The following is a 21,921-nucleotide window of genomic DNA, read 5'->3' as shown; positions in this document are numbered from 1 at the left end:
CGTGGATGTTTATAGTAGCTCTATTTATAATTTCCAAAACTTGGAAGCAACCGAGATATCCTTCAGTAAGTGAATGGGTAAATAAACTGTGGCCCATCCAGACAATGGAATATTATTCAGTGCTAAAAAGAAATGAGCTGTCAAACAGTGAAAAGACATTGCACAGCATTTTACTAAGTGAAAGAAGACAATCTGAGAAGGCTATATGCTGCATGATACCAACTCTATAGCATTCTGGAAAACGCAAAACTATGGAGACAGTAAAAATATCAGTGGGAGCCAGAGTATAGGGGAAGGGAAGGATAAATAGGTGAAACAGAAGATTTAGGGCAATGAAACTATTTTTTATATTACTGTAATGTTTGATATATGTCATTACACATTTATCAAAACCCATAAAACATATAACACCAAGAGTGAACCCTAATGGAAACAATAGGGTTTGAGTGATACTGACATGTTAATATTGGCTTATTGCTTGTGAGCAGATGTAGCTCTCTGGTGTGGGGTGTTGATGGTGGGGTAGGCTGAGTGTGTAGGGCAAGGAGGTATAGAGGAATACTGCACCTTCCACTCAGTGTTGCTGTTAAGATGAAACTGCTCTGAAAATGAAGTCTTTATTTTTTTTAAAGAAAGTACAGAGAAAGTACTTTCCTTAATTAGACTTGAACCAGACACAATTTGATAATGGCACCTTTAAATAATAGCTTTGTGTAAAGAAATCACAAATTTATTTAATTTAAAAAAGTCTATGATCAAAATGATGAACTGTATTTTTGAAGGAATAATTTGTGTATTTATCATAACTAAAGAGATAACATAGACTGAACAGATGTGCAGTTGTCACCCCAGCAATCAGACAACAACAAAAAAAATAAAAGACATCCAAATTGGGGCACATGGGTGGCTCAATCAGTTAAGCATCTGCCTTCTGCTCAGGTCATGATCCTGGGATCCTGGGATTGAGCCCCATATCCAGCTCCCTGCTCGGCGGGGAGCCTGCTTCTCCCTCTTCCTCTGCCTGCCTCTATCCCTGCTTGTGTGTGCAATCTCTCTCTCTGTGTCAAATAAATAAATAAAATATTTTTTTAAAAAAGGCATCCAAATAAGCAAAGAACTCAACCTTTCACTCTTTGCAGACGACATGATACTGTACATAGAAAACCTAAAAGACTCTACCAAAAAAAAAATTGCTTGAACTGATACAGGAATTCAGCAAAATTGCAGGATATAAAATTAATGCACAGAAGTGTATTGTATATCTATACACCAATAATTAAGAAGCAGAAAGAGAAATCAAGAACCAATCCCATTTACAACTGTACAAAAACCGTAAGATACCTAGGAATAAACCTAGCCAGAGAGGCAAAACACCTCTACTCTGAAAACTATAGAACACTTCTGAAGGAAATTGAGGCAGACACAAAGAAATGGAAAAACATTCCATGCTAATGGATTAGAAGAACAAATATTGCTAAAATGTCTGTACTACCCAAAGCAATCTACACATTCAGTGCAATCTCCTCAAAATAACACCAGCATTTTTCACAGAACTACAACAAACAATTCTAAAATTTCTATGGAACCACAAAAGACCCTAAATAGGCAATGCAATCCTGAAAAAGAAAAGCAAAGCCGGAGGCACCACAATTCCGGACTTCAAGCTCAATTACAAAGCTGTGATCCCCAAGACAGCATGGTACTGGCACAAACACAGACACACAGATCAGTAGAACAGAATAGAGACCCCAGAAATGGACCCTCAGCTCTATGGTTAACTAATCTTCGACAAAGGAGGAAAGAATATCCAACGGAAACAAGACAGTCTCTTCAACAGATGGTGCTGGGAAACTGGACAGCCACATGCAGAAGAATGAACTGGACCACTTTCTTATGCCATACATAAAACTAAATTCAAAATGAATGAAAGCCCTAAATGTGAGACAGGAATCCATCAAAATCCAAGAGGAGAACACAGGCAGCAACCTCTGTGACCTCGGCCGCAGCAACTTCTTGTTAGACATTTCTCCAAAGACAAGGGAAACAAAGGCAAAATGAACTACTGAGATTTCAGCAAGATAAAAATCTCCTGCACAGTGAAAGAAACAAAACTAAAAGGCAACCTATGGAATGGGAGAAGATATTTGCAAATGACACATCAGATAAAAGGCTAGTATCCAAAATCTATAAAGAACTTACCAAACTCAACACCCAAAAAATAAAAAATCCAGTTAAGAAATGGGCAAGAGGGGCGCCTGGGTGGCACAGCGGTTAAGTGTCTGCCTTCGGCTCAGGGCGTGATCCCGGCATTATGGGATCGAGCCCCACATCAGGCTCCTCCGCCATGAGCCTGCTTCTTCCTCTCCCACTCCCCCTGCTTGTGTTCCCTCTCTCGCTGGCTGTCTCTGTCTCTGTCACATAAATAAATAAAATCTTAAAAAAAAGAAAAGAAATGGGCAAGAGACATTAACAGACATTTCTTCAAAGAAGACATACAGATGGCCAACAGACACATGAAAAGATGCTCAACATCACTCATCAGCAGGGAAATACAAACCAAAACCATGATAAGATACCACCTCACACCCGTCAGAGTGGCTAAAATTAACCACACAGAAAACAGCAGATGTTGGCAAGGATGTGGAAAAAGTCCTGTTGGTGGGAATGAAAACTGGTGCAGCCACTCTGGAAAACAATGTGGAGGTTTTTCAAAAAGTTGAAAATAGAACTACTCTATGACCCAGCAATTGCACCACTAGGTATTTATCTAAAGCATACAAAAATAGTGATTCCAAGGGGCACATACAACGAATGTTTATAACAGCATTATCAACAAGAGCCAGATTATGGAAAGAGCCCAAATGTCCATCGACTGATGAATGGATAAAGAATGAATTGTTGAACACTACATCAAAAACGAATGATGTACTATATGTTGGCTAAGTGAGCATAATAATAATAGTAAAAAGGAAGAGGTGGTATATATATATATTTATATACACACACATATATGTATATAAAGGAATATTACTCAGCCATGAAAAAGAATGAAATCTTGCCATTTGCAGTGACATGGATGGAGCTAGAGAGTATTATGCTAAGCAAAATAAGTCAGAGTAAGACAAATACCATATTTTTTCACTCACACGTGGAATTTAAGAAACAAAACAAGTAAGCAAAGGTTAAAAAGAGAGAGAGACAAACTGAGAAACTGACTCTTAACTATAGAGAACAGACTGATGGTTACCAGAAGGTAGGTGGGCAGTGGCTGGGGATTAAGGAGTGCACTTGTGATAAGCACTGGTGTATGGAAGTGTTGAATCACTATATTGTACACCTGAAATTAATATAACACTGTATGTTACCTGAATGCAATTTAAATAAAACTTAAAGAAGCTTAAAAAATAAAATAAAATAAAATAAGATAAACCATTAAACCTGTAGTTAACCAGAATGTGGAAGATTGGCAGTTTCTTACAAAACTAAATGTAGGTTTACCATACAATCCAGCGATCACACTCTCAGGTGTTTACCCAAGTGTCTTAATTCATCCGGACTGCTATAAAAAATGCTATAGATTGTCCAGATTATAAGCAAAAAACATTTATTTCTTATAATTCAGGAGCCTGGAAGATGAGGGTGCCAGCACGATCAGGTTCTGATGAAGGTCTTTTCTGTGTTACAGACTGCCCACTTCTCAGTGTGTCCTCTCATGGTGAAAGAGGCTAAGGAGCTCTATGGGATTGCTTGTACAAGAGCGCTAAACCAAGTCATGCTTTCATGATCCAATCACCTCCTAAAAGTTTCTTCTTCTAATACCATCACACTAACTTTAAGATTCTAACATGTGAATTTGGGGAAAACACAAGAATTCAGACCCTAGTACCTGTGTTGAAAACCTGCACATGACCATTTATAACAGCTTTATTCATAAAGCTTCTAAAAAAATGAGAAGCAAAGGAGATGTCCTTCGATAAATCAATGGACAAGCAAACTGTAGCATATCCACAGAAAAGAATATTATTCAGGGACAAAGAGAAATGAACTATCAAACCATGAAAAGACATGGAAGGGTCTTAAGCACATATCGCTAAATGAAAGAAGTCAGTTTTAAAAGGCTATATATACTGTATGATTCCCATTACATGACATTCTGGAAAAGGCGAAAGTATAGTAACAATAAAAAGGATGAGTGTTTGCCAGGGGCTTGGGAGAAAGGGAAGAAGATTGAATAGATGAAGCACAGTTGTTTTTTTGTTTCTTTAGGGTGATGAAACTGTTCTGTATTATGTAATTTTGGATATATAAAGTTATGCTTTTGTCAAAACTCATAGAAACTTATAGCACAAAGAGTAAATCCTAATGCATGGAAGTTTTAAAAGTATCATTTAGAATGTTAGATTTCAGTAGGGAATGCACTTTTTGTTGAAAAGAAAATCCAACTGTTTTACTAATGTATGAATTAACTTCCCTGAAAGGGGTGGGGTAAAAAGTTGCTAATCTAAGTAATTTTGGAAATAAATAGACTTGGTAGAGGCTACAGGCAAAGGAAATGATACAAAGCACTGTACTCCGGTTTATGAAGTTATTTCCCAGGGATCCAGGTTAACAGTTACGGTGCAACTATTTATGAATACTGGAATTGAGCGATTACGTAAATAAACGGCAAGTGCTTGAAAGGAGGGTTCTTACTGGTAGAACGGCTGTACAGACAAGCAGGGTTCGGGGCTAGAATAATCTATGTGGTAATATTAGGATTAGAATTAGGGACATCAGTATGAGCTCATGGTTACCTTAATGTAGATAAATGGTTACACACCCACACAGATTTGTATATACACATATAGTTCGTTCCTCTGTCAACTGAGAAGGCCTAGAAACAACACTATTCCGGGAGCAACAAACGATATTAGTTTCTAGTAACATTCTCTAAGGAAAGGAAACGATGAGATATAATGTAGAAACTTTGCATCTGCCACCATTAAGTTTGACATAAACTCTGTGAACCAAATACTTTACAAGTAATCAATGTATAGCATTTTATTATCATTCATGATTAAAAGTGAAAGTTCCACTCAATGTGTAAACTAGAGTAATAGGTTTTAATGTAACAGAGTACATGCAAAAAGTTAATTTATATTTTTTTCAGATTACACATTTTAACTAACCTTTCAGACATTACCAGTTGTCAATTTTTGTATACAAAGAATAACATCTACAATTATCTGAAAAGGATATCAAAATGCTAACATCTCCTATGCTTTCCATGTACATAACTGCATGAGGTCAGGTTTCCTTCATGTATCCTTCATATGTTTCAAACCAACACAATATATTGCAAGAGATTAGAACGTAGAAACAGATAAAAGAATCCAATTCAATTTCATTAAGCCAGATGTTGACGTGTTTGCAAAAATGTAAAACAATGCTGCTTTTCTTACTGCATTTGTCTTTATTTTAGAAAATACAACTACTTTTCATAAAAATGTAGTATTTATGTCAACATGTGGTGGAACACATATTAAAACACCGCCACTTCCATATTTTCAAAATATCTATTTAGTTTAATATAGAGTAATCACTGATGATTTAATTTACATAAGCAAAAGTTTGTGGTGCACTCGATAATTTTTAAGAAGGTGAAACAGTCAGGATGCCTGAGGCTCCTTCAGTTAATAATCATCTGCCTTCAGCTCAGGTCATGATGGGTCCTGGGATCCAGCCCCACATCAGGCTCCCTGCTCAGCGGGGAGTCTGCTTCTCCCTAGGCCTGCTGCTCCCCCTGCTTGTGCGCTCTCTCTCTCAGATAAACAAACAAACAAACAAACAAACAAATAAATAAATAAATAAATAAAATCTTTTAAACAATGGTGAAAGAATCTGGAGACCAAAAACTTTGAGAAGTACTGGACTAGTGTAAGTGTAGCTCAAAACTTTGAAATGAGGTCCAGGGATCCTGGCTAGGTTCCGCCTTTACTAAACCAGACTGCTTCACTATTGTATTTGCATTTAGTTTGCTAGGCTTACACCTTTATAAAACTAGTTAAAAGCTTTAGCTGTGTGAATGAGTTCCATGGGAAGTATGTTATCTATGACAAAGCCAGAGCTTTTGAAGGTCATGCTTGTGGTGAGAATTTGGAACTGGTATTTGGAATGAGAGAACCTTGAGGAAAGGTTAAAAAAAACTTGGGGCACCTGCTTGCGGCTGCTTAGTCCAGCTATCCATCTGTCCAGTTCAAGCTTAGTTTTCTATTTCAAGGTTTTTTTCTTAAATAAGGAATTAGTATATAAGTGGAGCTATTGTCAGTACTTTACTTTTCATGATACTTTTATTAGGACTTTCACAAAATTTATAAGATATAAAAAAATATTTCATCTATTTTTCCTGTAAATACACCCACATAGCCCTGCCTGATGCTGAGTCTGATAACTGATGCACACCAGGTAGTCCAGCAGCTTTTCTTGACCGGAAGAGGAAGTAGCACATTATCAGATAAAAACATCTCAATAGTGCTCACGGGGAAAGAGCTAGTACTTAAGGCTGATGTTTCTTCCTAGCTGTATACTGCACTATAAGGAACATTACAAGTTTTTAAGACAAGAAAATACGTATCACACAGAGGAATGTGTAATTTTTGTTTGCATAAAAAAACCCTGAAAAATCTAGATGGAAAGAATGTTTAGAAACTTTTATTCAAAATGAAGAAATGTGACTTTCAGGAATGAGAAATGACATAAATTTAAGAATCTTCAAATAATTTTCATCAACATGTTTGTAAGTCCCCAAAATGTTTTATTCTACTCAAATGTGATCACATTATAGTAGTCAGCTATTGATGAATGAGCATGTGATGCAAAGAGAAAGGCTTTGATCCTTTGGACTGTTATTAATTCGTTGGATTTGGTTAAACACTGTCACCGTCCACAAAACTCATGGCAATTGAGAGGAAAAAATGAGCAGATGGGTGGCTACCATATGCTCATGTCACACTCATAATTGATAATAATTAAGTAATTATGGATGGAAGAAAATGTTCATTCAAATGTCTATGGCATTTGAAATGCTGTTTATAAAACCATGTCATTTATAATGGGTACTGTTCCACTCGATCTCTGAATTAGCAAGAAGTATTGAGGGCAAAGGAAAGAAATCACTCCAGTGTTTTCTAACCCAACTTTGTGCACTGGCGAAATTTATTAAACATTTTTTAATAAGGAATTAATAAACATAAACTTTACCTCTATTTTCTTATTTTTGATACCGAGACAACAAGATATGCTCATTGTCGCGGGTGTTAACTATTGAGATGGCTGTGGATGGTGATGGATGTGACATTAGCACCTCTTGGAACATGCTGGACTACTTCCAGTCTTTAGTCTTCAGTTGCTTGTTCTAACAAGAAAGCTAAGGGATTAGGTGGGTTTCAAAACATCAGTCACAGTGTATGAACAACAGTATTCTGACCCCCAAATGTTGTCTTCTTACGTCTCTCTTTTCCCCAGCCTACTCTATCTTTTCACTGGAAACAGATGCCTTTTTGCTCATCAACTCTCCTAAGCATTTTACCCTGCATGAGAAGACTTTCCTTTTTAGTTACTCATCCTAGAGGACAATGATTAGAAATATGAGATTTCTTCTTATTGTCTCAACTACTTTGCTTCTTTTCTTGAAAGAGAAAGAAGCCAGCTAGCAACACTAAGAATTGCAGTGATCTTTCAAATGTTATTTTAACTGTCATTTTATTTTCTCTCACAGTACCCACCTTGCATAAACAAACTTGACTTTCATCCCCCTCAACCGTTTTGTGGTGAGATAATGAATTAGACTAGAATTCAGAGAAATTCCTACTTAGATACAGTATTGATTCTTCAGACATTGAGGGAATTTCTAGTACTGGATAAAATTCAATTAAACATATAGTGTCAAAGAATACCAATGTTTATTCTCATTAAAGCAGGTAAATAAACTGCATTTCTAACACCACAAGGTCTTTCAGGCATAAAAAAAAAAAAAACAAAACAAAAAAACAACAACAATTAGCCTCCCTTACCTGAATTTCATTAAAGATTCTGAAATCTATGACAGGTAATGTACTATCCAATAAACAAGTTCGAGAAAATATTTCCTGTAATTGAGTGTTTGGACAGCCATAACAAAGTACTACAGACTGCATGGTTTAAACAACATAAATTTATTTTCTCACATTTCTGGAGGATAAACTTTCTAGATTTAGGGGTCAGTCAGGCTTTTCTCCTCAGCTTACAGATGGCTAACTTCTCCCTATATCTTCACATGGTCTTTGCTCTGTCTTTGCGTACAAATTTCCTCTTCTTATAAGGACAGCAGGCATTGGATTCGAGTCCACCCTAATGGCCCCATTCTAACTTGATACCTCCTTAAAGATACAGTCACATCCCGAGGATTGTAGTTGAGGACTTTGGCATAGCAGCTTTAGGGAGACACAATTCAGCCCATAACATAAACTGTAAGATTAAAACATTTAGGTAAGTAGTGTTTACTTTAAACTATTCTTATCTATAATTATATTCAGACACATGCAATAAGTAAATAAATCGTGATCTCATTCATTTGAGCTGTTACTGGGATAGGAGTGTGCTACTGGTGGATAACTATTTCATAGGATGTACACCCATCTGTGAGCTCATTCCTGTTAGCACATCAAGGCTCCGTGTTACACTGTTACTGTTCATTCTCACAACCTCCCCGGACAGTTGCCTGACCTACATCCTGTACGGCTGATGAGGGTAGTCAACGGCTAGCTCGCAGAGCTACATCTGACTCACTGAGGCTGCCCAGCTTATTTAGAAATTGCAACTTGGGCTTTTTCAGTTTAGTGACATGACAGCAAATTTACAAACAGAACTCTTTGAGAAACAAAAACAAAAACTCAGTACTTGCTCGTCTTTTTTTTTTTAAGATTTTATTTATTTATTTATTTGACAGAGATAGAGAGAGCCAGTGAGAGAGGGAACACAAGCAGGGGGAGTGGGAGAGGAAGAAGCAGGCTCCTAGCGGAGGAGCCTGATGTGGGGCTCGATCCCACAACGCCCTGAGCCGAAGGCAGACGTTTAACGACTGCGCCACCCAGGCGCCCCCGTACTTGCTTGTCTTATACATGAATTTTTTCTGTCAGGTTTTCCCAAATCTGCGTAAGGTCCAGTGAAAAGTTTCCTTCTTTCTAAGTAATACGTTGACCAGGAATGGACATGCTAGGGATCACAATAAGCATTCTTTCTGTTTTATTTTATTTATAAACATTTTAAGTCAGTGTAGTATTTTATATTAATATTTCCATTTCACGTAATAAGAATCTGAAACTCAGAGAGTTTAAATAATTTTCCAAAGATTAACGAAGAGTAGTAAGTGTAGAATGTGATTTCTAACCCAGGTAACCTGACTCCACAACCATTTTCTTAAGCTCCACATGCTACTGCTTCCACTAAGAATTAAAACCTCACAAATTCAAGAAGAAAACATTCATTCTCAAGTATGATCTCAGTTGCAGATTTTCATTATATGTCCTTTATCAGGCTGAGGAAGATCTCTTTTATTCCTACTTTGCTGAAAGTTTTTCCCATAAGTGTTATATTGAATTTTATCAAATGCTTTTCTATTAAAATAATCATACACTTTTTTCTTTTCTCTTCTGTTGATATGGTGGATTATATTGATTGGTTTGCAAATGCTGAGTGACCTTGTATTCCGGGGTAAATGCCACTGCCAAAATGCACTATCAATTTGATCATTATCATTTTACCCTTGCATTCAAAGACGAACTTTTGTTGAGTTTTTGTGTCTATGTTCGTGAGGAATAGTGTCTATATCATTTTTTTTCTTTCATGTAATGTTTTATCTGGTTTTGGCATATGAATTAATGCTGGCCTTATAAAATCAGTGGGAAAATGTTTTGTTTTTGTTTTTGTTTTTTCCTCTGAAGGACTTTGCATAGTTTCTTTCTTAAATATCTCATAGAATTTATCATCATGGCACTTGACCCTGGAGATTACCTGGCCACCCTTTCTCTTAGTCTCTGCATGTAGTTTAACATATATTCATTATTCTTGGCAACAGTTTTTAAATCTAATTAATTCAGGATACTAGTATGTAAACTTAGGTTAACCAAAGTTTAGTTTCTTCCTTTAAAACTACAGAGAATTTATATTTAATCAAATCATCACTAGATAATATTTAGTGAATTATGTATTGAACATTTTATGATACTTCGCATGAATTATCTCATTTAATTATTACATTTACCAAATTAAAAACTTGAATAAAACCATTGCATACTAAGAAATAGGCTCATTTTTTCAACATGGTATTCATTACTCTTAATGCAGTTCATACTGTGAACATATTAATTTGTATCTTCATGTTAAATCATTTAGGAAATTTCAAATACATCAGAGAATACTATTTGCAAGAATAGAAATCTTCCTCCAGCAATGTGTATGCTATTTAAGCTAAAAAGTGTCATTTTTATCATCTTTTTATAAAATTTTTTCTCAATTTAAATGTTCTTAGATCAATTAGCTCTGATATAATAAAATTATCATAGAGATGATACTCAGTTTTTCTTGTTATTTTAGGTTTGTAAAGGGAACTATTAAAAGGTTTGTAAAGGGAACAACTATTAAAATGGCCAAAATCCAGAACAATGACACCAAATGCTAGATAGGATGTGGAGCCACAGGTACTCTTACTCGCTGCTTATTCACTCCTATCCACAGTTATTTGGTGGTTTCTTGTAAAAATAAGCATGCTCCTACTATATAACCCAGAAATTGTGCTCCTTGGTATTTACCCAAGAGAGTCAACTTATGTTCACACAAAAATCTGCACGTGGATGTTTACAGCAGTTTTATTCATGATTGGCAAAACTTGGACACAACCGAAATGTCCTTTAGTAGGTGCATGGATAAATAGCTGTGGTACACCCAGACAATGGAACATTATTCAGTGCTAAAGGAAATGAGTTATTGAGGGAAAAGACATGAGGGAATCTTAGATGCATGTTACTAAGTGAAGGAAGCCAACCTGAAAAGGCTACAGACTCTAAGATTCCAACTCTAGGACAGTCTGGAAAAGGCAAAACCATGGAGACAGCAAAAATCAATGGTTACGAGTTTAGAGGGGAAAGTAGGTATAGGCAGAGCACGGGGGATTTATAGGGCAGTGAAAATACGCTGTGTGGTACCATAATGAAGGATACATGTCATTATACATGTGTCTAAGCCTATATATGTGTCTACAACACCATGAGCGAACTGTAATATAAACTATGGACTGGGGCAATCACCACGAGTTGATGTAGGTTCACCAATTGTAACAACTGTCCCACTGCGATGGAGGATGTTGGTAATGGGCAAAGTTAGGCATAGGGTGTGGGGGCATATGGGAAATCTCTATACCTTCCCTCAATTTTGCTGTGAATCTAAAACTGCTTTAAAAATGTGTCTTAGTAAAAACAAAAAGAGAAACGAACAGATGAAACTGAACCCTGGAATTTAAACTATGATGTTCAAAGTCATAGCTTTCTGAGTCTAAGAATTAGGTCAAACTTAAAATAAATTACATGTTTACATAATAGTTAAATTTTACACTACAGTGTATCAAATTGTCCATATTTGTCCTTCCTCTGTGTCATGAATTGCTACTAGTCCTTCATGTCAACATCTCACCCTTGTCCTTTGCCAAATTCCTGTCATCCTATAACTAGGAGTTTATGATCATGCCTGAATCATCTATTCTATCTTCTATTTATGTAAAACTTCCTCCCTTCCTCACGTCCACTTTATTTTTTCATTATACAGCCCAAAAGAGATACTAGCAGGTAAAAGTAGATAGTCCTGACTATAAATACTTGCTGGACTTTATTTTTAAAAGTCTAAGCATTCAGGGGTGCCTGGGTAGCGCAGTCGTTAAGCGTCTGCCTTCGGCTCAGGGCGTGATCCCGGCATTCCGGGATCGAGTCCCACATCGGGCTCCTCCGCTGGGAGCCTGCTTCTTCCTCTCCCACTCCCCTGCTGTGTTCCCTCTCTCACTGGCTGTCTCTCTGTCAAATAAATAAATAAAAATCTTAAAAAAAAAAAAAGTCTAAGCATTCAAAGAAGGAGTTATGATAGAGTAACAGAGCCAGAAAAGATCTGAAGAAGAGTTTTGACCCCAGATAATTTCCAACCAGGGAAGGAAGAAGGAGGAATAATGACATTCATTGTATTGAGGACTGAGCCTATGAAAACTTATCTCCAAGTGAAGTGGATTTAGATACCAATTAGGGCTGAGCACTAAGCTCTTCAGTAGCTCTGTGATGGAAGGATCTCAGGGGTGGACTTTATTTGGGTGCCTACTAATGATGGACACTAACTACCTTGGTCTTGACAGTGTAGTAGATGGTTTCCTATGGCCATGGCATGGGGAAAATGGAGCTGTAAGCTGAGCTGTCCACCCAAAAGAATACCACCAACTGAGAAAAAAATGCATAACAGCCAAACCATCATAAATTGTCTATGGATGTCTTTTGCAAATGTGTAAGCGCTGAAATTCTTAGACAAGAGAAAAAGAAAGGGAGTCATAAAATTAAATTATAATGACTTTCTTGGTAAATGTGGTAATCGGGTTCTTGACTGTAGTCTATTACGGTAAAGAATGTTTCTGTCATATGAAGCAGCTCAGAGTTAACTGATACACAGGGAAATGACACCAGTGTAATGTGGAAGTAACACTGGTTTTCTCCATGTCAGGTCTGGACCACAGAAAGATTATAGCTGAACATTAGTCAGTTAGTCCATTAACTCAGCTCAGTGAAGGAAGGCCTGGAAGAATGCACCATGGTGTACCCATCTTTGTCATTCTGCTTGGCCGTGGGCCGTGTATTGAAACTGTTAAAGGAAAGCCGTAACTTTCTCACATAGCCTTCGTTATCTTTTAAAAATGGCAAACATCTTCATAATATTTACTTACTGAGAATTTGAAAGTTTTTTTTTTTTAACAAAGCAAACCTCTTTCTTGGGATTATTTTTATTGATGTTTTTCATTCTATTTCAAAGTTTTAACCCCATCATACTTCTGCCTTTCTCTGTCTCTGTTTCTGTCTCCCATACGCACAAAGCCAGAAGAGCTGGACCCTTGAGAAAACATAAACAGAACAGTGAATAGTATATTACAACAGGTGAACAAATAAATAGTGATACAAGTATGAACAAAAAAGTTAATATACTTTGAATGATCCAATTTATGAAGATTTTCTAGTGTTTGACAGAAGGGAGCAGGGAAAATAGTATGATGATTGTAGGAAGAGCATAAGGGGAGGAAAGAAAATCAAATTAAAAATTAGTTTTGCCCCCATGAGGTTTCCTGGTGACAAACAGCACAAGATGCATTACCCCTTATTTTGACAGACACAGAAGAGACTCTGGGCACGGATTTATGAAATGCTATTCCACACATAGAGAGCAGAAGGCAAAGAAATTGAAACTTTATTTAATAAGAGGTGAAGTCCTGTGCTGTGAGGGTTATTTCCAGCAGGCTTGAGCTTTTTTAAATTTCAGTAAAAATCATAAATGTACCAGCTTGGCACTGACTTCCAATCAGCATAAAACATGTTGATTATAGTGTTGCTTGGTAGCCATAATTCTTAGAGTTGCAGGGCAGTTTGCACCATCTTCTAAATCATTTGACAACAATGAGACTAGTGACTTGCCTCTGGTATTGGTAAGACCCCTGTATGATGTATCAAGAATATGCCTGCATGACCAGTAGGATATAAAGAACCCCAAGACCGAATTTGGAGTCCCCTTATTCTGAAGAGTTCCACTCACATGTTGGTTGTTTCTTAGTCAAGAAAGAAAATTGTCATGGGGTGTCCCTTACAGATGGAGGATGACAGGAGCTTACACCTGGCCTCCCCAAATACTTTGCTGTGAGGCCGCTTTGGCTGTGATGCATATCCTTATTTTAATGCTGTGGCTATATTACACCTTTTTTTCTGCAATAAACGGGAGATTTGCCAGCATTGTCATTTTGGGTCCTGTGAATCTTTCTTAGGAATCAGAATCTGCATAACTGTTACATTAGTGCAAGCCACATTGAAATTATTAATGAATGGTATATTGTTGGGTGTGGATATCAGGGAGATCACTCACATGTTTCTGGTTTAGATGTCTATAGATAGAAGTATAGCTAGTATCCACATAGAAAAAAAAAAAAGCCCAATTAGAAGTTTGAATGTTATTATATCAGGGTTGAAATTCACTGGGATTTGGAAAACAGTGTTGTCCAAAGAGTAACTGTAATCAGAAATCTAATGGATATTACTTTTAAATTCAAATACATTATCATGTATTAATTTTTGGTAATTTCCAGAGTGTTCCGCACTATACTTGAGCATTCCAATTTTGCATACAAGCATAACTTACAAAACAGTTTCCCTATATCACTGACAGGAAGGGATTGTCTATTTATTAGCTGGATGCTGTGAGACACAGATCCATCCTTAAAAGCGGAGTTTCTACTATGCCAATGTTTAAGACAGTGCATGGATGGTCCTGTGTTAGGTGCTCCTAAAAGGAATTAAATAAAAGCTTGCTGTCTCTGACAGTCAGTAAATGCCCTCTTGAGCACCACCACTAGAGGCAAGTTATAGGAAATCAAGAACTTCCTAATTTATACTTAGATGAACGCTAGTTGATTTTTTAAAAAAATAACTAACTATTGGTCTCCTCTTCTCTGATTGCAAACCTGAATCTTCCGGCTTCTCCAGAGCGTCTCACTAGTCATTCATTTGCAGAGTTGCTAGGGAGCCCTTAGGTTAGCTTAACTGCTCTAACAGTAAGTAGCAGCAACTTATTCTCTAAACTTCCCAACCCACAGGAGGGTTTATTCCAGTCCTAATTGTCTATGTCTACGTGTTAGACATTTATCGCCTCACCGTTGACAGTATAGGTTATTCCCAGTGAGCATGCCACTGACATTCCCCACTCTGTTCAAATAAAGAATTCACTTACACTATGACCACTGGAATTCTGGGGTGAAGGAGTGGTATAGAATGGAATATTCCATTCAGAGACCAACCATGAGTCATTTGGGTCTCTGCACAGATGGACAAATTGTCCCAGGGAAGTTTGGAGAATTGAATCAGATCTCTAATGCATGCAGGTGACAGAATGTCTGACCTCTACACAACACTGTTTTCTTATGGTTTCCATTCTCTACTTATATTACCAGAAATGAGAGATTTTGAAATATAACTTTTTCATTACTTAAAAACGTTTTCTCTCTTTCTTCTGGTAACACAGCTTTTCTGTAAGGGACTGATTCGATATGGTTTGGATGAGCGCACCCTGCTTTCCACAACCCCCAACACAGACACTCTCAATGCAAACTGGGCATGTGTCCCAGGCTTGATCAGTCAGAATACTCATTACCCTGACCACGGTGTTTAACATATGATTTAAAGTGGAACAGAATTTCCCTTAAGACTTTTAAAACGTACGTTGGCAGAGAGGTGTTCTCTGGAACCATGAACTGCTGGTCACCTTTACTGCAAATGGGCAAACGCACAGGCGGACGGTCCCCTCAGAAATGACTGCAGTGAAACAAACCACCAAAGGAACTAGAGACGAGTGCAGTCAAGATGCTATCAGATGGCACAGAAAGGCATCTTATCGCCTACAAGGAAGGAGAGAAAAGGAAATGGCTCTAGGTCATTCAACAGTCGACACCAAACTAAGTGAGGATTGGAAGAGGTTATCAATGCCTAGGAGATAACTGACAGAAACAGAACAAGATAACTCAGTGCAATCTACATCTAAACCAACATTCTTCTGTCTATATCTTACTTGTCTTACTCATGCCTATATTTTTAGATTAATTTTTATAACATCTCTTTGAATTGAGAAGGAACCAACATCATGCTTTCAGTTCTGGAGATGATTAGTGTAGGTTGAATTGAACTGTTTTACAGTTAGGAATGGGAATGAGAAAGACAAGCCTGCTTAGAAGCAAAGAAAACCTATAATATTTTTTTTTAAAGATTTTATTTATTTATTTGACAGAGATAGAGACAGCCAGCGAGAGAGGGAACACAAGCAGGGGGAGTGGGAGAGGAAGAAGCAGGCTCACAGCAGAGGAGCTTGATGTGGGGCTCGATCCCATAACGCCGGGATCACGCCCTGAGCCTAAGGCAGATGCTTAACCGCTGTGCCACCCAGGCGCCCCTTAGACCTATAATATTGCCATTACTTATTTGTAAATACTCTTTATATGAAGGCTGATATATTGGGATGTTGATTTTAAGGCCACCCTCAAATAGATCTTATTTTTATTTTGGAAAGAATAATTCTGTGGGTAAGTGCTAAAAACTAAAATTTTGCTGCTTCATTATATCAGAACCCAAGTTTTGAGAGCAGTCCGTGAACAACTGTGTGAGCACTATAGTATTTTTGATCAGTATGGTACAGAAGAAATCCAACACAGGTTGTTAAAAACAAAAAAATCAGAGCATTTATTGAATGGTATTCACCTGACACTGGGCTCAGCTCTAAGGACACAGTAAATGTCACACAAGAAATAGCAGCAATACATCATTTGGGGTTGAGATATCTCTACGTGGAATTTGGACGAAGTTGTTAAACACAGTAGACTTATTTAGTTTGCAATAAGGTTTCACGATCTTCAGAGAGTGTGACATGAGACAAATTCAGCAGTTCAAGCTTAGGTAACAGTCTTAAGGACTGAACAAAAGCAACTTTTAAAAATTCCATTTAAATACTCCTACTTCTAATTTTGTATCACTCCCAGTGAGTTTGCGATTAAATTCAAGGGTTGACCAGAAATTAAAAAAAAAAAAAAAAAAAAGAGAAACTTTGACTGATAGTGAAAATCAGTATTGAGTAGTGAGCATAAGAAAGAGAAAAAAAACTTGTAATCATTTTTTTTTTGAGGTTACTATGTTAACTGGAAATTAGAAGATTCTGTTTTTATACTGGCTATGTGAATTTGGGCATATTAGTTTTTTTCCCTAAATTCAGCTTCCTCAGTTAGGGAATAATAAAAATCATATAGTTTATTATCTCGTAAGACTTTACAGTAATCAAAAAAAATAACAACCTGAAAACATTTCACACATCTTATAAAACAAAGTAAATAAGTAAGGCAATGTTTTTAAGGTGATGGTAGTTCTGATTGGTTTATGTTAGATAAATAAATATCTTTTTGAGTAGGAAAGTTGACACAATGTCAAAATGAAATGATATTCCCCCATCAGCCAGTTGCTTACAGAAACAACACTACACTCCAGTGTGGTTGGAGAAGGGTGCAATAAATTGATAATATTTTATTAATAAAATTCTTATAAAATGATCATGGTAATGTTGACAGTGGTGATAATCATAAGTACGGAGTTAGGGAGAAAGAGGAAAAGGGAAAATAGGTTTCCAGTGTGGAATACAGAAAATTATTTGGTAGAAATTCATCTTTATAACAGTTACTCGTCTGAGTATAAAAGGAACAAGAATGTAAGCATTTAGAGTATAAAATGAAGCAAAACTCATTTAGCATTCAAAGAATATGGGTGGGTCATGCATGAGTGGGGCATCATTAGCAAAATAAACAAGCGTTTAAGCTGATTTTCAGTTTAACAGCTTGGTAACACTGAGTAACCATCCAGTTCCTCACCCTCCCACCTCCACTTCTCTTTCTCCTCTTTTTCTATGGAAAAGTTCCTTCTGACACTGGCAATCCATAGATTTAAAAGTATTACCTGGAGATGAAACAGTGTTTATGCCCCTGCATCTAACTTCTTGTTTCACCAAATTTCATCTGTACTTTGATTACTTTTCCTCATTATCTTTTCTCTTTATAGTTTGGAAATTATACATCCTATTTATTTTTATTTAAATTTACCCTAAATTTTTTAGAGTTTACTTAAAACAAAAACATTAAAAATTAATCTTCCAGAAGACGGATGACTGCATTACCTGTCTTCCAACACGTACTCCATATTTATAGTTCTAACCTTTGCTGGTTTAACCCTTTAAATAAGACATCATAATTATTGTTCTCTACATTCAGTGGTTACTTCAAAATCTGTTGTCTTTAAAGGTGCATTCATTACACTCTTGTTCACATATATATAACACTCCCGGCACCCTGCTCGTGTGTCACCACAGTGGTCAGCTATATATTTCCCTACATCCTATGCTACTCTGCGAGCTATCTAAAGGTACATCATATTTAACTCAGTTTTATATATGTTGTATGTGTGTGAATTGATTATTTGAATCAAATTCAATTGTGAGAAACATTTCTTCCTAATAAAATATATTAACATCTAATCTAATCTCAGAATTCTTAATTCCCACTATATTTTATAAATTAGTGATACATTTAATGTTTTTATAATACATTAGTTTTATCAGCTATTTTGGTGTTGTACAGAATCCTTGATAGCTTTTACTTCTAATCTTGTTCACTTGTGAGTAATTATTATTTAGACTGGTCTGTCTTGAAATTTCTTAAGTCATGGACCTTAGGTGGAGAACGTGGTGTAAGCTTCGGGATTCTTTCCCACCCCCCCCCCCCACCAGCTTTTGCATAAGAATCTCCTGACGCTTACCCAAGGTCCTCAGGTAAAGAGCTTAGCATCAAACAGGTGGCTACTTAAGGTTTTTTTCCTACTTGCCCATAATTATTTGAAACTCCAAATACCCACTTCACATCAAATAAGGAACTAGGGCAACAGAGGCAGAGTCTGTATTAATTTTGGAAAGAGCAGCGACACTGGGCATGTTTTGAATCTGAAAAGACACAGTCATTTTTCAATGACTAGGAAGAGTGAGGGGCACTTGGAGCAAAGTCAGGGGAAGCCAGAAAATTGACCTAGCTACAGTCAAGCCAGAGTGTTAGCCTCAGATGGAATAATAGAAGCAAGCTAACCGGTGCAGAGGTTGGAAGAAACTGTGTATACTACTTCCTGGCAAAAAAGTATATCAGACCATACTGTTGTCATGTATAATAGTATATACAGTATTTTAGGCAAACTGCTTAAATATGCATATGTGAGGGAAAAAAATTAGAAGGGAGGAAAACAAAAAAAAAAATGCCGAAATTATCTATTCTTTAAATTTTCTATTCCAAACATTCCTGTGTTTTCCTGGTTGTCTACAATGAGTACGACCTTATAAAAGGAAGGTACATTTTGTGTTCCTGGCTAGAAGGAGGGTGCAAACCAAGAGACGGGCTTAGTGGCAAAGCTGATAGGAAGATAGCATGTAGTGTCAGAAGCAGATGAAAAAAGGCAAGAAGTGATCAATCCATTATGAGCATAGCAAGCATTGGATTTATAGTCCAACAGATGGAGCCAAAGAAACAGGGTGTCAGACCCCAGATCTTCCTGCGTGTGGTATGGTGCTCTCAGTGAGGAAAAGAGATCGAAAAACCATTAATGCAGTGGGTCATATGTCAAGTGCTCTGTTCTACCTCCCTGAAATAATAGAAGTCAAAAAAATTACTGAGAACTCACCATCATGCCAGGGACTTCTCTGAGCATTTTGTGTAGTTTTTACGATCTAACCCTTATAAACACCCTAGGAGGGGGGAAACTATGATTATGTCTAGTTTACAGAGGGGAATCAGAAGTTATATCCAGCTAACATCACAAAGCTACATTCGGGCCAGGTTTCTCACACTATACTGGCTTCCTATTTGTAAACACTGGTGATCTATTGCATGAAGGTTGCTGTCCCATCTCAATTTAAGAAAGAACAGCAGCCACTGGAGAGCACCCAGATCCTGGTGGAGAGGCTAGTGTGGTGCTAGGAATGAATGAGAATGCCGCAGTTGGCATCTGACTCTCCCTAATAATGGCGAGTTTCACTTTCATGTGCATGACTGTGTGAAGTAGCCATGCTAATGTATTTTCATCGCCTCGTGAGTCTCTTATTCTCATTTTGTGCTCATGCCCAGACAAATAATAACATGGATTGGGAATCTGTGATATGGGGGGAAAACTGTAGCTTTTAAACTCCCTTTTAAAAAAATGATTAAGGCAATATATTTATGAGAATGGTGTTTAATTTCCTTGTTTCATCGCTACCTGGACTTCCTGTCTGATTTATGTTAGTAGGGCAAGACACCAGGACCAAAGACTCCAAGCAAAGCAGGAAACAAATAATGGTCCTGGCATTGAAGAAGCTTCAGAATTGGAATTGTCATAAATTGGAGATACAGAAAGAACCAGTAGTCAGAAGCTATCAGCTGAGATTAATGGAAGGAACGGATTGAGACAAAAATAAAGGTCAAGCTAACAGTTAAGAAAGTAATGATGATAAGCAGTATTTATAGCCTAAGATACAAGAAGACCTTATACTCAGGTGACTTCTATTTCAGAAGACAAGCACCTTGGCTTCTGCCTGCCAAAAGAGTCGGATGTTATGAAGGCCACTCCGAGGCCCACGAATACAAGTGGATGAGCCTAGAAATGTGCTGAGTGTACACAGTAGATGAATCCTTGAACATCACGTCAAAAACCAGTGCGGTATTAGATGTTGGTTAATTGGATTAAAAAAAAAAAGAAATGTGTTAAGTGGCATGTAGTCTTGCCTTGGGAGAAGTGTATAATCAAGTAAAAAAGAATCTATATATAATAGTTTTTCTACACACACCTATCATGATGTGAAGAAAAATGTGCAACTATTTATGTGTAAAAGCCTAAGCAGAGTTGAAATATCCTTATTAGATCTTCAAATATTATATCACAAATAAGAAAAAAATATTTGACTTAACCTTGGTCCAATTTTGATTATATAAATTTATAACATAACATAATGTCAACTTATGTAATCACTTGCAAACTTTAATTTCTCACTCCAACGTACTTGGCCATGATGACTATCTTTTGGAAAAACTGATTGGAAAGAATTCTTCCAAGACAGTGATAAAGAGGAAGATTCAACCTGTGTTACAAGGTCTGGTTTGATGTAACTGTTTTCCTTACATATTTTAAGAAGCACATTAAAGATGAATAATTCTAAAGATGAATAAAGAAATTAATTATTCAATTGTTTGAGATGTGCTCAAGTTTCTATTTCTATGAAACAAACCATCTTAATCTTAATGGCATGAAAATAACCACTTAAAATGTTCTACTTACGGTGTCATATTTGTACAAATCAATACATATTGATTTGTACAATACATTTGTACATATATGGATAGTTACATATTTGCATATAATCCTCAGTACAACACCATAAGTAGGTACTACTTTATTTTACCTTTAGAGAAACAGAAGTACAGAGAGGTTTTTTTGTTTTTTTGTTTTTTGTTTAAGATTTTATTTATTTATTCGACAGAGAGAGAGACAGCCAGCGAGAGAGGGAACACAAGCAGGGGGAGTGGGAGAGGAAGAAGCAGGCTCCTAGCGGAGGAGCCTGATGTGGGGCTCGATCCCAGGACTCTGGGATCACGCCCTGGGCTGAAGGCAGACGCTTAACGACCGCGCCACCCAGGTGCCCCCAGAAGTACAGAGAGTTTAAATAATACACCTGGACCAGTGTGTAAGTGTTATAGGAAACCTGGTAAAATTTCTCTTCCTGCTTGGCAACGTACCCTTAAAAAGTAAACAAAATTTTTTTCAAGCATATTTATAGTACTACTATTGTATTTTGATCAACATTTCCGTAACTCTATATTAATCTAAGTGTTATTATAAATGAATTGTTTAGTCAATACCAAAGTTTTTCACACTTCTTCATTTTTATTTTTTTAAAGATTTATTTATTTTTGAGAGAGAGAGATAGAGCATGAGTGGGGAGAAGGGCAGAGGGGGGACAATCTTTAAGCAGAGTCCCTGCTGAGCATGGAGCCCAAGGCTGGGCTCCTTCCCACGGACCCGTGAG

At 37.0% G+C, this 21,921-nt stretch overlaps 1 long non-coding RNA gene across 1 annotated transcript in view; it reads right to left on the bottom strand.

Annotated features, from left to right (window-relative positions):
* Positions 1 to 21,921, bottom strand: part of LOC130543301 (uncharacterized) — a 56,170-nt gene that overhangs the window by 7,074 nt on the left and 27,175 nt on the right. The gene's annotated exons all lie outside the window — the stretch shown is intronic.

This window comes from Ursus arctos, unplaced genomic scaffold (assembly GCF_023065955.2).
Source record: "Ursus arctos isolate Adak ecotype North America unplaced genomic scaffold, UrsArc2.0 scaffold_11, whole genome shotgun sequence".
NCBI classification, from domain to species: Eukaryota; Metazoa; Chordata; class Mammalia; order Carnivora; family Ursidae; genus Ursus; species Ursus arctos.
This window is presented reverse-complemented; position numbering and strand designations above follow the sequence as displayed.